The following is a 13,677-nucleotide window of genomic DNA, read 5'->3' on the forward strand; positions in this document are numbered from 1 at the left end:
ATGGCTCAGAGCCTGGAGCCTGTTTCCGATTCTGTGTCTCCCTCTGTCTCTGCCCCTCCCCCGTTCATGCTCTGTCTCTCTCTGTCGCAAAAATAAATAAACGTTGAAAAAAAAAATAAAATAAACATTACAGTACCCATTTTACAAATGAGGCAACTAAAGCCCAGACACGTTAAACAACTTGCCCAAAGTTTCACAGCAAAGCTGAAGAAGCAAAATTGGGACTGGAATCCACTTGTCTGACCCCCTAGCACTTGATGCAAAGCCTGCCCTTAAATGGACTCGCTTTCAAGACAGAGCCTTTGGCCAAGTATTGTCTTCTCTCGAAGAATAGAAGCTGGAGAATAGAAAGTCGAATGGGAACTGAGTTTTTAATGAGCTGCACAGGATCTCCTAGAATCTCAAATACCTGAGTTTAGAGGAAGAAAAATAATGGAGCAGGCCCTACTCAGAGCCATGGAAAGTAACAACAAGTGGCTCTAACTAAAATTTGGAAATAATAATAAAGCAGAGAAAAAAATTAAAACAGCATAAATAGAAGCAGACTAGTGCAGCAACCTGCTCCATGGTGGCCTGTAACTCATCCCAAACAGAGGTCACTTTGGCCCCATTTCTCACCTGGGGAGATTAGTTGGACATCTAGAGTTTTTGTCCATCTGGGAAGAGCCAAACAGCTTCTGGGAAAGGGGAGGTGTGACATCTATGTGCGTTTGGGCTGTCTGGGATCCAAGCCTCCTATCCAGTTAGGGTAGCTGAGGCTCAAGAAGGCAGAGGATCCTCACCAGGGACCGCTGGGATAGATAGAGGCGGAGCTGGTAGCAGGATGAGGCCTCCTGACCCTGAATCCTGTGCCCTTTTGCCAAATCAATTCCAATGTGGGAGGGTTCTGTAACTGTTATCATTGCCAGCCTGCTGGGGAGTTAATGAAAGAATAACTCAGGGATTTGTCAATCCTGCCACAAGGTACAGAAAAGCATAGTGGAAGCCCAACCTTCCAGAGTCAGGAAGTTGCAAATTTTAACTCTACCCAGAACTGGCTGGACCACCTGTGAGTCTCAGTTTTATCATCTGCAAAACAAGGCTAATAATGCCCCCTCCAAGGGGCGCCTGGGTGGCTCAATTTGTTGAGTGTCTGTCTCTTGATTTTTGCTCAGGTATCCCAGGGTCATGGGATGGAGCCCTGAACCCCGTGGCAGGTTCTGAGTTGAGCATGGAGCCTGCTTAAGATTCTCTCTCTCCTCTCTCTCTGCCTTTCCCCAACTCACGCTCACCCTCGAGATCACTCTGCTCTCTCACTCTCTCGCTCTCATGAAGGAAGGAAGGGAGGGAGGGAGGAAGGAAGGAAGGAAAGAATGACATACACTCTCCAAGGATTAGATAAACTCACCCCTATAGACCATGCCAAACAGGGCCTGGCCTTCTTAAGCAGACTGAATAGCAGCCCTGACTGATATTAATAAAGAAGTTTAAAGGATATTGAGAAATAATCTGTGCAAGCTGATTCCCCCATCCCTGCTGGAAGATTTCAAAGGCATGTGGCCTTGTGTAAAGGTTTACCACCTTCCTTGCTCTGAGGGCTGTACTGTTACTATTTAAGGGCTGGTTGGTAGCATCCTTTGCATCTGTGGTTAGTTAACAAGAAGAGAAGTAATGTCAGCAGACATAACATAAAACAGTGGTACCTTAATTTTATTTTAAGTACTCTGAAGACTTTTTTCAAGGAAGACAGTTGTACATGGTGTTCTTCACATGTAGATACTTTTACAGTCCATCTCTTTTGATTTGGGTTTTTCAGGAATACGCAGTAATAGACCTCCTTTAATAAGACTAGCTCTTGGCACACCATGTGAAATATTTCCCCCACAAAAATTTTCTTAAATTAACTGAATTAGCTCCTTTTATGCAATATAATTATATATGTATATATGAAATATTATAAATAACCAGCTTATAATTTGCTTTTTTCTCCTCCCTAATTTGAAGTGCTTTTTTTGGTTTTTCCTTTTTAGGAAGTAGAAGTCAATGTTGAGTTTGAAACACCACTTACTAAGGGTGCCTGGGTGGCTCAGTCAGTTAAGTGTCTTGACTTTGGCTCTGGTCATGATATCAAAGTTCTGAGGCTCTGTGCTGACAGCTCAGAGCCTGGAGCCTGCTTCGGATTCTGTGTCTCTCTCTCTCCCTGCCCCTCCCCTGCTCTCTCTCTCTCTGTTTCGCAAAAATAAATAGACATTAAAAAAAAAAAACAACTCACTGAACTAAAAACAACAGTGGTATATACTCATATTATTAAAGAAAAGCTAGTCATAAACACCCACGAACCTTCATTATAATTTAGTGTCCCGTTCAATAATGGCTTAAAAGCAAATAAAATTAATTACTCTAACTCCCTAAAATTTTCTCACCTTTAAAAAAAAACAACTTAGTGATGCATTTGGTTAGCTTTTATTTTATTTTTTTAAGTTTATTTATTTATTGTGAGAGAGACAGAGAGAGAGAAAGAACATGAGCAGGGGAGGGGCAAAGAGAGATGAAGAAAGAATCCCAAGCAGACCCCCAAGCTGTCAGCAAGGAGCCCAATGTAGGGTTCAAACCCAGGAACTGTGAGATCATGACCTGAGCCAAAACCAAGAGTGGGACACTCTGAGCCACCCAGGAACCCTTCTGTTAGTTTTTAAATAAAAAAGAAGAAATTTCTCTAATCTTCATTATAAACTCTCTAGGGACCTCAATCTACTAGCGGAAATTGTATTAATTTCAATTACAATAAACAACAAAGTCTTCATTTAGAAACAAAGAGCTATAGATTTGGGACCCCAAGCAAAAAATAATCAGAGCTCTGTATTGCCCTTACCCCACTCTTTCTGGTAATTGCATTCTCCTTTATTTCTGCTAAATTCACATATGCACAATGGTTTTTTTTTAATGTCAAAAACAGGACAAAACATAAAATAAAAAATAGCATCTCCCTTCTCCACACCCTACTTTTCAATCCCCTCTCCAGAGCCAAACACTTTCAATTATTTTAATTTTTTTTTCAACATTTATTTATTTTTGGGACAGAGAGAGACAGAGCATGAACGGGGGAGGGGCAGAGAAAGAGGGAGACACAGAATGGGAAACAGGCTCCAGGCTCTGAGCCATCAGCCCAGAGCCTGACGCGGGGCTCGAACTCACGGACCGCGAGATCGTGACCTGGCTGAAGTCGGACGCTTAACCGACTGCGCCACCCAGGCGCCCCAGCAAACACTTCCAATTATTTTAGCAGTTTTCCCTTATTACCTCCATATTTTCAAAAAATATTCTTATGCTGTTATTTCCCGATCTGTTGACTGTATTTATTGTACATTATCTTTTGTTTCATGTAGTCTGAAATCTTAACCCACTGAACATTCCATCTGACATCTTGCCGACCTAATCATATCACAGTGTTCATAAAATTAAAGTCAACGTTTATGTAATAATAAATGGTAAAGATATTCTTTGCATAACCACAAAATTGTATAATGATAACATTTTTTCTCGTCAATTTTTTTTTTTTTCCCATCCACCTTACCTGGAGAGACAGTATATTCTCATGGTTGAGAGTAGAGACACTAGAGTCTCCTGGGTGGCTCAGTCGGTTAAGCGTCCAACTTCGGCTCAGGTCATGATCTCACAGTTTGTGGATTCAAGCCCCGAGTCGGGCTCTGTGCTGACAGCCAGGAGCCTGCTTCGGATTCTGTGTCTCCTCTCTCTGTTCCTCCCCTGCTCACGCTCTCTCTCTCTCTCAAAAATAAATAAGATTTAAAAAAAAATTTTTTTTTTTTTTAAAGAGTAGAGTCTCTGGAGGGGCACCCAGCTGCATCAGTTATAGAACATGTGACTTGTTCTTGGGGTTGTAAATTCAAGCCCCACGTTGGGTGTAGTAATTACTTAAAAATAAAATCTAAACAAAAGAATATTAAAATCTATACACATTAAACCACTTACAACAGCACCTTGCATGGATTAAGTATTCAGTGTCATGTTTTACTTGCATGAATTTGTATGTACCTAATCTTGATTTTTCTCCATTTGTCCATCTGAACTATCATAATTCTTTTTCCCAGATATCAACCATATCAGATAACCTATTGATTCCATTTTCCACAAGAGTTTTCTCTTTCTCCCACAGCTTTCCAGAGGACCCCAATCTGGATCCGTCCAGGCTGCTGCTGCACCACTGTCCTTCTGGCACCCCCCCCCCCTTGCCACTCTCTTCTGTTGGATATCTGGCTTTCTGGAGTGTTCTTTCTTAGTTAACTCTCATTTTGGTGAGCACAGCAGCTTTGGGACACCAAACTCCTGCTTTTAACCGTATATGGACCTTCCTTGAGTTTCCCAACTTAAAATAAAAATCACTCACCTTCCTTTTTAACACTAATTCGGGGCACCTGGGTGGCTCAGTCGGTTGGGCGTCCGACTTCGGCTCAGGTCATGATCCCGGTGCGTGAGTTCGAGCCCCGTGTCAGGCTCTGTGCTGACAGCTCAGAGCCTGGAGCCTGCTTCAGATTCTGTGTCTCCCTCTCTCTCTGACCCTCCCCCGTTCATGCTCTGTCTCTCTCTGTCTCAAAAGTAAAAATAAACATAAAAAAAAAATTAACACTAATTCTTATGTGTTAAAGCACATCCTACCTTAGTGTCCGTTACCTCCTGTCTCCTCATTTGCTCTTTTCCAAGCGTTTTTTTTTTTTAAGTTTATTTATTTATTTTGAGAGCGAAAGAGCACACACTCATGCAAGTGGGAGGGGGGAAGAGAGAATCCCAAGCAGGCTCCTCACTGTCTGCATAAAGTCTGAAGTGAGGCTCAATCTCTGAAATCAACAGTTGGACACCTAACCGGCTAAGTCACCCAGATGCCCCTCTTCCAAGCATTTTCAGTCCTTCCTTTCTATTGAATCATTCTCAAGCTATACACATGGTCAAATTTCTCCCAAATTAAACAACAAATGAAAACCTTTTTTTTCAATGTTTTGTTTTGTTTTCATTTTTGTTTTTGTTTTTCCTTGAGAGAACAAGAGCTGGGCAGGGGCAGAGGGAGAAGGGGACAGAGGATCTGAAACGGGCACTGCACGGACAGCAGACAGCCCAATGGGGGGGGGGGGGCTGAAATTCACAAACCATGAGATCATGACCTGAGCCACCCAGGTGCCCCAAATGAAAACCTTTTTTGATGCAGCTACTACCCTTTCCTCTTTTTGCCTTAAGACTTCTATGAAACAAAGATTGGTGCTTCATCTTTCTGAACCCTCTCGGGCCTGGCTTCCGGCCCTCCAGGCCACCCACGCTGCTCCTTCTGAGGTCCCTGGTGCCCACTGTTCCTGCTCTTCAGCCTCCTGCTTGTTTTGGGCAGGAAAAATAATACCTGCTTAAGATATTTTCCTTTTTATCTCTTACCCTGTTAAACAAAAACAAACAAAAAAACACAGGCCCCAAAAGGTATCATTTACACCAAGTTCCCAAACTGGGACTTAATACATAATCATATTGCGGTTTCAACCTCTCCAAGAAATACGGTCTTAACCCGTCAGTCAGGAATTTTTCAATAGGTACTAAAGAGTCAGCCACCTGGGTCCCCTTCACCGGCCAAAGAAAGATGCAGTAATCTGCAAGGTAAGGAACCTTACTTTTCTCTCACAAAAAGCACCCTCATCTGAAACAATCCTTTTCTTTTGCTAATAACTCTCTTGCCCCACCCTCCTTCTAGAAAAACCTTCCATTTTGTACATTCAGTGCACCTCTCTGTTGAATTTCATTAAACAACCCAAAGGCAGAAAGTCGAATGTAAGTCCATTAATTCCTATTGAGAGGAGGGTTTTCTCTTTAGTTTAGTTTTTTATGTTAATTCAAATATGGTCAACGTAAGTGTTCTGTTAAAGTGTTCAATGCAGTGATTCAACCCTCATAGAATACCCAGTGCCCTTCACGGGTGCACTCCTTAATCCCCATCACCTACTCACACATGCCCCACACACTTCCCCTCTGGGAGGATTTTTTTTATACTTTTATTTTTTACAAATTAAAGTAATGAATGTAAATAAGGTAGCAATTTCTAAGGGTAGATGCTTTAGAGAACTGGAGAAATCTTTTGTAATGGTCAGTTATTTTGTCAGTATGGAAAGCTAAGGATTCTTCAGCACTTAGATCATTAAAGTGTTTTGCCTCAGTATTTTAAAGATTCTCCTTTTATCCTATCTTATTATTAATTTGCTTGACAAGTCCTTTGAGTATAGATAAGGCAAAGGAAAATATTTCTTGTAATATCCCAGGGCCCAAATTCCAAATTAATGAAGAAGGGAGAGTGTTTTTCAATGGGTTTTTCAGCATTGCTCAACCATTCTGGGAACAAATCATTTTTTTCTAAATCCTCAGGTTAATAGCCTAGACTTAATATCAGTGGAAAGGAAACATATATATGTATAATGTGAATATATATTCCTCCACCCATCTCTGAGTTGTGTGGTGAGAAGGGGCCAAGGACAGACTGCCCCAAGAAGGACTGTTTGACATGAAGATTATTTTGAGTTAAAAGCAATTAAAACCCAGGAGATTCAGGAAAAGCGCTTTACCTCCCACTCAACTGCCTAAATTTACATTGGAAAGGAGAGCCTCCGCCAGGGAGAGAGCTATTAACAGAGATCTCTTTATCTGAGGAACTGTCTCCATAACAGGGCAACCTTTGTTTCCCAAACATCTCCTCTCACCTTCTGGTTAGAAATCGCCCCCACCCCCACCCCCCTTCCTATCTTCAGACCCTTCCCCCTCTCCTTAGCTCTGGAAGTCAAATAAGCCTCAAGTTGCACGTTAAGGGAATGTCACGTCTGTGGATTCCCCATAGGAAACTACATAGTACGTAGGAAACTAAATTTGATTTTCTTCTGTTCATCTGTCTCACATCACTTTGATTTTTAGTCCAGCTCGAAGGAACTTGAAGGGCAGAAGAAATTTTTTTAAGTCTCCATTTTCCTCTCTTAAAAACAAATATTTGTGTAAATCAGGCAAATCAACATTACAGTCACTATTCAACTTTATTATGAACTTTAAAAACCATTTCTGAAAACAGCTCATTTCTGTTCTTCTGCATACCGAGGAAAATTATTCTGACTTTGGTTTTTAAACTCAACCCAAAAAACTTTCCATATTCTGATTTCAAGTAAACACTTTCAGAGAGGCTTGAGGTTGAGGGGGGAGGGGAAGACAAAAGAGAAATCAGGCAACCTTTTCAGTTTTCCACGTTAATCCGTTGTAATTAATTTCCTGAGGGGAAGAACAAGAGGTCAGCCCACTTCTTCAAATAAGAACACTTGGGCAGCTCCTGGCTGGCTCATTCAATCGAGCCTGGGACTCTTGATCTTGGGGTTGTAAATTCGAGCCCCAAGTTGGGTGTAGAGATTACTTAAAAATTAAATTAAAAAAAAAAACACTTTATGCAGTATTATCTTTTTAATGTGTATCTAAAGACACTACTGCTGATTTCTTTTTTTTTCTGTTGGTTTCGTTTACATCCCCTTTATATGATACTTCCTTTGAAGGTAGCCTCTTAGGAGGTAACTGGTTTTAAAAGACCCACAGAGAGTTAAATGCCTGTGAAACCACCTCGTTTCTTGAAAATCAATAAAAGGCTTTCGTTGAGGGTTTCAGTTGAAAGATGTTTACATTGTTCTGTGAAGGATGGAAAAGTGGAAGGTGATTCCTGAGGTTTCACAGAAAGACAATCCAGTTTATTTATTTGTAATTTTATTTCGGTTACAGAAACATGTTTTTGATTCGACAATAGAATTTTAAATGGCTAAGAAAAGATGGTAAGAAAATATTCAAAACGACTTCATTTTTGTTTCCCTCTTTAAAGCAAAAGAGGAAAACACCCAATGAAGAAAATCAGTGACTCTGAAACTCATGACAAGTTTAGGAACGATTGCTTTAAGGTTTTTTTAAGAATGCATTTTTAAAAAAAATTTTTTTTTCAACGTTTTTATTTATTTTTGGGACAGAGAGAGACAGAGCATGAACGGGGGAGGGGCAGAGAGAGAGGGAGACACAGAATCGGAAACAGGCTCCAGGCTCTGAGCCATCAGCCCAGAGCCTGACGCGGGGCTCGAACTCACGGACCGCGAGATCGTGACCTGGCTGAAGTCGGACGCTTAACCGACTGCGCCACCCAGGCGCCCCAAGAATGCGTTTTTAAAAGTACACTTTTATTGAACTGACATCAATCATTTTGAATTTTTTTGTGTTTTTTCCCATGCCATTTGTACAAATCGGAGGCAAGATTAAACATTCTTATTTTTTTTTGTTTTATTTTTAAAAAGGAGTGGCTTCTATTCCATAACCCGACTGCATTTTCTGAAGAAGCAAATTGAGTCTTAGGAATATTCATTTCTCACCCACCAGTCAAAGTATGATATCTGAAATGGGGATGTTTGATTTGAGCTGCGGTAAACTGAGGTAGGAAACAGACAACAATTTTTTTTTTTCTGAGAAATGGGATCAATTAATAGAAAACTCAGAGTTAAAGCAATGTTATAGACTTGAGGGTGGAGGGAGAGTGACAAGGCAAGTAGCAGGGAAGCTAAAGATTGGCTATTTAGTGGAGAAAATGCTTAACTGAAATCTCTCCCCAGGAAAACCTTAGGTACCAATTTATGAAAGGCTCATGCTGTTGTCAACCTCCAGATTTACCATGTAGTTCCTAAAAGGCTAATGGTGATGACTTCGTACCCTCATCAAGGAGATAACTTTGGGAGGTTTCTCTTTTAGAAATATAGGTTTTCCTGGTGCCCTTACTTTTTAATTCCTTTTAAACACAGAGGCTTTGGAAAAGTAGGAGACAGGGTAAAATGTCTTAGCTTCTACCTTAAAAGTAAATGAGGCTTAGTGCTTAGGTGGAAGAAATACCAACAGGTGTAAAGCCTTCTTAGTTTTGGGGGCCCCTGGGTGGCTCAGTCAGTTAAGTGTTCGTCTTCATTTCAGTCAGGTCATGATCTCAGGGTTCATGGGATCCTGCCCCTCATTCTGCTAATAGGAGAGATTCTTGGGATTCTTGTTTGAGATTCTACTTCTCTCTCTCTCTCTCCCCCTCCCGTGCTCTCTCTTTCTCTCAAAATAAATAAACATAAAAAAAAAAAAGCCTTCTTTGCTTTTATGTTTTAAGAATGCCAAACGATGCCTCTAACTATATGCCCACTGCAGCCAGATGCAGGCAGAGAACAGTTTGGGCCCTCATCTTCTGTACAAAGTCGGCCTGCGACTTCCCTCCCTCAAGCCTTGCTCCAGGGGAATCCCGAGAGGAAACAATACCTTAATCTAATTGGAGTTCTCTAACTCTGGGAATCGTTCACATAGGGAGTGCTTGGAGTCAAACAGTTCTTTGAACATTTATTAGTTCAGATAAGATGAAAATTTTAGGATGTGAACCCCTGTGGCTTCTGTTTAACCACAGTCAATATTGAGGACCCTGGATTTCAGGGAAAAGACTGAGTCAAAAACTACCACCTTTTGTAGAACAGGAGGCTGGAAGAAAGGAACCAACCACTTTGTGTCCCACTGATTTCCAAATTTATATATATATTGCCTTATTTCAGCTGAATCCCAAAGCAGGACAAGGGTTCATAAGAGTACTTCAAAATGGAGACAGCTCACACAGTGAAGGTTGCCTTATATTTTTGTTCTGATGAAAAACTTAAAAAAAATTTTTTTAATGTTTATTTATTTTTGAGAGAGCAGGAGGGGCAGAGAGAGAGAGGCGGACAGAAGATCCCAAATGGGCTCTGTGCTGACACCACATTGCCCGATGTGGGGATCAAGTTCACAAACCTCAAGATCATGACCTGAGCCAAAGTCAGACACTTAACTGAGCAACCCAGGTACCCCCTGATGAAATAACTTTAAAACAAGGGGAGGAGATTAGGGGTTCAAAATGGCAGACTGAGTGACTACATTTATCTCCTCTCTTTCTCAATATCTACATTTTTTCTCTGAGTTTAGCTTTTTGTTTTTTTTTTTTTTTTAAGTTTATTCATTTATTTTGAAAGAGAATGAGAGAGAATGAGCAGGGGAGGGGCAGAGGAGAGGGTGAGAGAATCCCAAGCAGGCTCCACACTCAACACAGAGCCTGACTCAGGTCTGGATCTCAAGATCTGGAGATCACCTGAGCCAATATGAATAGTTGGATGCTTAACCAACTGAGCTACTCAGGTGCCCTTCTATGACTTTAGTTTTACTTGATTTCATATATAAGTGAGATCATACAATATTTGTCTTTGTCTGACTTATTTCACTTAGCATAATGACTTCAAGGTCCAGTGGCATTGTCACAAATTGTAGGATGTCCTTCTTTTTATGGCTGAATAATATTTCATTTTTTATGTATACCATGTCTTCTTTATTCTCCCATCAATAGACACTTAGTTTGTTTCCATGTCTTGGCTATTGTAAATAATGGTGCAATGAATATGGGGGTGCAAATATCTCTTCTAGGTAGTGGTTTTTCCATTCTGAGGAACTTCCATATCGTTTTCCATTTTGACTGCACCAATTTATATTTCTACCAAAAGTGCACAAGGGCACTCTTTTCTCTGCATCCTTGCCAACACTTGTTATCTCTCGTCTTTTTCACAATAGACATACTAACTCATTATGGTTTTGGTTTGCATTTCCCTCATGATTAGTGATGCTGAATACCTTTTCATGTACCTTTTATCCATTTGAGGATCTTCTCTGGAAAAATGTCTACTCAGGTCCTTCACCCAAGTGTCGTTCCACTTGTTTATTTTTGCTTGTGTTGCTTATGGTTTTGGTGTCATATCCTAAAAATCAACAACAAAACCAATGTCAAGGAGAATTTTTCCCTGTTTTCTTCTAGAAGTTTTACAGCTTTTGGTATTATTATGTTTAAGCCTATAATCTGATTTAATATTTGTGGGGGATATAAGGGAGAGATCTTATTTCATATTTCTGAATGTGATTATCCAGTTTCCCCAGCACCATTGATTGAAGAGACTATCCATTCCCCATCAAGAATCCTTGGCTCCCTTGTCAAATATTAGTCAATCGCATATGTGAGGGTTTATTTCAAGGCTCTTGAGTCTGTTCCATTGGTCTACGTTTTTGTTGTTGTTTTTTTTTTATGCCAATACCATACTATTTTGAATACTATAGACTTGCAATATAGTTTGAAAAGAAATGCAGTCTCTTCAGTCTTATTTTTCTTTCTCAGGATTGCTTTGACTATTTGAGGTCTTTCAAAATTCCATATGAAATTTAGGATTATTTTTTCTATTACTGTGAAAAATACCATTAGAAATTTGATAGAGTTTGCACTGACTCTATAGATGGCTTTGGGTAATATGGACATTTTAACAGCATTAATGATTCCAGTCCTTGAACATGGATTATCTTTTCATTTATTTGTGTCTTCAACTTTCTTCATCAAAGCTTTATAACTTTCAGTGTACAAATCTTTTTACCTCCTTCGTTAAATTTACTCCTAAGTATTTTGTTGTTTCTGATGCTATTCTAAATGGGGTTGTTTTCTTTATTTCTTTTTCAGATATTTTGTTGTTAGTGAATTTTCTTTCCTCACTCATCTTCAATACCAAGTCATGAATCAAGTTTCTATATATGCCTGGATCTGTTTCCTGGGCTCTTTGTTACATTCCATTTATCTAATTATCTATCCCTGCACTATATTTACTCTTTTAAATTTTATAGCATAAATCTGAATGAGTCTTGATATCTGAAAAATTAAGTCCTACCACCATAAGTTAAGGAGTATCTTAACTATCTGTGCCCTTTTGCTCTTCCATGTAAATTTGAGAATCGTTTTGTAAAGTTTCACAAACTGCCTGTTGGAATTTTTACTGGAATTTCATTGAATCTATAGATGATTATGAAGAATTGACATCTTTACATGAGTGACTTTTCTATCCAAGGACACCATATATATTTCTCTATTTATTTGAGTCTCTTTTATTAACTTTCATTAAAATTATATCATTTTTTGCTCAACATCACTCATCATCAGGGAAATACAAATCAAAACCACAATGAGATACCACCTCACACCTGTCAGAATAGCTAAAAGGAACAACTCAGGCAACAACAGATGTTGGCGAGGATGCGGAGAAAGAGGAACCCTTTTGCACTGCTGGTAGGAATGCAGTATGAAGGTTCTTCAACAAATTAAAAATAGAACTACCTTATGACCCAGGAATTGCACTACTAGGTATTTATCCACAGGATACAGGTGTGCTGTTTCAAAGGGGCACATGCACCCCAGTGTTTAGAGCAACACTATCAACAATAGCCAAAGTATGGAAAAAGCCCAATTGTCCATCGACAGATGAATGGATAAAGATGTGGTATCTACATACAATGCGGTATTACTCGGCAATCAAAAAAAAAAAAAAAAGATGAAATCTTGCCATTTGCAATCATGAATGGAACTAGAGTGTATCATCCTAAGTGAAACTAGTCAATCAGAGAAAGACAAATATCATATGACTTCACTCATATGTGAAATTTAAGATACAAAACAGATGAACATAAGGGAAAGGAAGCAAAAATAACATAAAAACAGGGAGGGGGCCAAACATAAGAGACTCTTTAAAAAAATTTTTTTTTAATGTTTATTTATTTTTCAGAGAGACAGAAACAGAGAGCAAGCAGGGGAGGGGCAGAAAGAGAGAGAGAGAGAGAGAGAGAGAGAGAGAGATGAATCCAAAGCAGGCTCCAGGCTCTGAGCTGTTAGCACAGAGCCTGACGCGGGTCTTGAACTCAAGAACTGCAAGGTCATGACCTGAGCCGAAGTGGGACGCTTAAGTGACTGAGCCACCCAGGTGGCTGGAGGGGTTAAGAGTGGAGGGAAGGGCTAAACAGACAAAGGGCATTGAGGAAGACATTTATTGAGATGAGCACTGGCTGATATATGTAGGGGATTAATCACTGGATTCTATCCCTGAAATCATTATTGCCCTATATGCTAACCTACTTGAATATAAATTTTAAAAACTAAGTAAAATTTCAAAAAATTAATTAAAAAACTAAAAGATATCATTTTTACATAGGTTTTACAGTTTTTTAAAAACATATTCTTAAACATTATATCATTTTTACATAGGTTTTGCAATGTTTTTTAAAAAATATTCTTGCACAGGGGCGCCTGGGTGGCTTGGTCGGTTGAGCGTCGGACTTCGGCTCAGGTCATGAACTCACGGTCCATGAGTTCAAGCCCCGCGTCGGGCTCTGGGCTGATGGCTCAGAGCCTGGAGCCTGTTTCAGATTCTGTGTCTCCCTCTCTCTCTGCCCCTCCCCTGTTCATGCTCTGTCTCTCTCTGTCTCAAAAATAAATAAACGTTAAAAAAAAAATTAAAAAAAAAATTCTTGCACAGTTTTTGTTAAACATATTTTACATTTTTGTTAAACTTTAATATAAACATATTAAACATGTATTTGTTAGTGTTATTGCAAGCAATGTATTTTTATGTTTTTTATACATGAATATTTTAAAGTTTATTTACTTATTTTGAGAGACAGAGAGAATACACAAGCAGGGGGCGGGCAGAGACAGGGAGAGAGAGAATCCCAAGCAGGCTCTGCACTTTCAGGGCAGAGTCCGATGTGGGACTCAAACTCATGAACCACGAAAACATGACCTGAGTA

Source organism: Lynx rufus, unplaced genomic scaffold (assembly GCF_022079265.1).
Source record: "Lynx rufus isolate CCGP_SWC_20201006 ecotype Redwood Valley unplaced genomic scaffold, mLynRuf1.p SCAF_1, whole genome shotgun sequence".
NCBI classification, from domain to species: domain Eukaryota; kingdom Metazoa; phylum Chordata; class Mammalia; order Carnivora; family Felidae; genus Lynx; species Lynx rufus.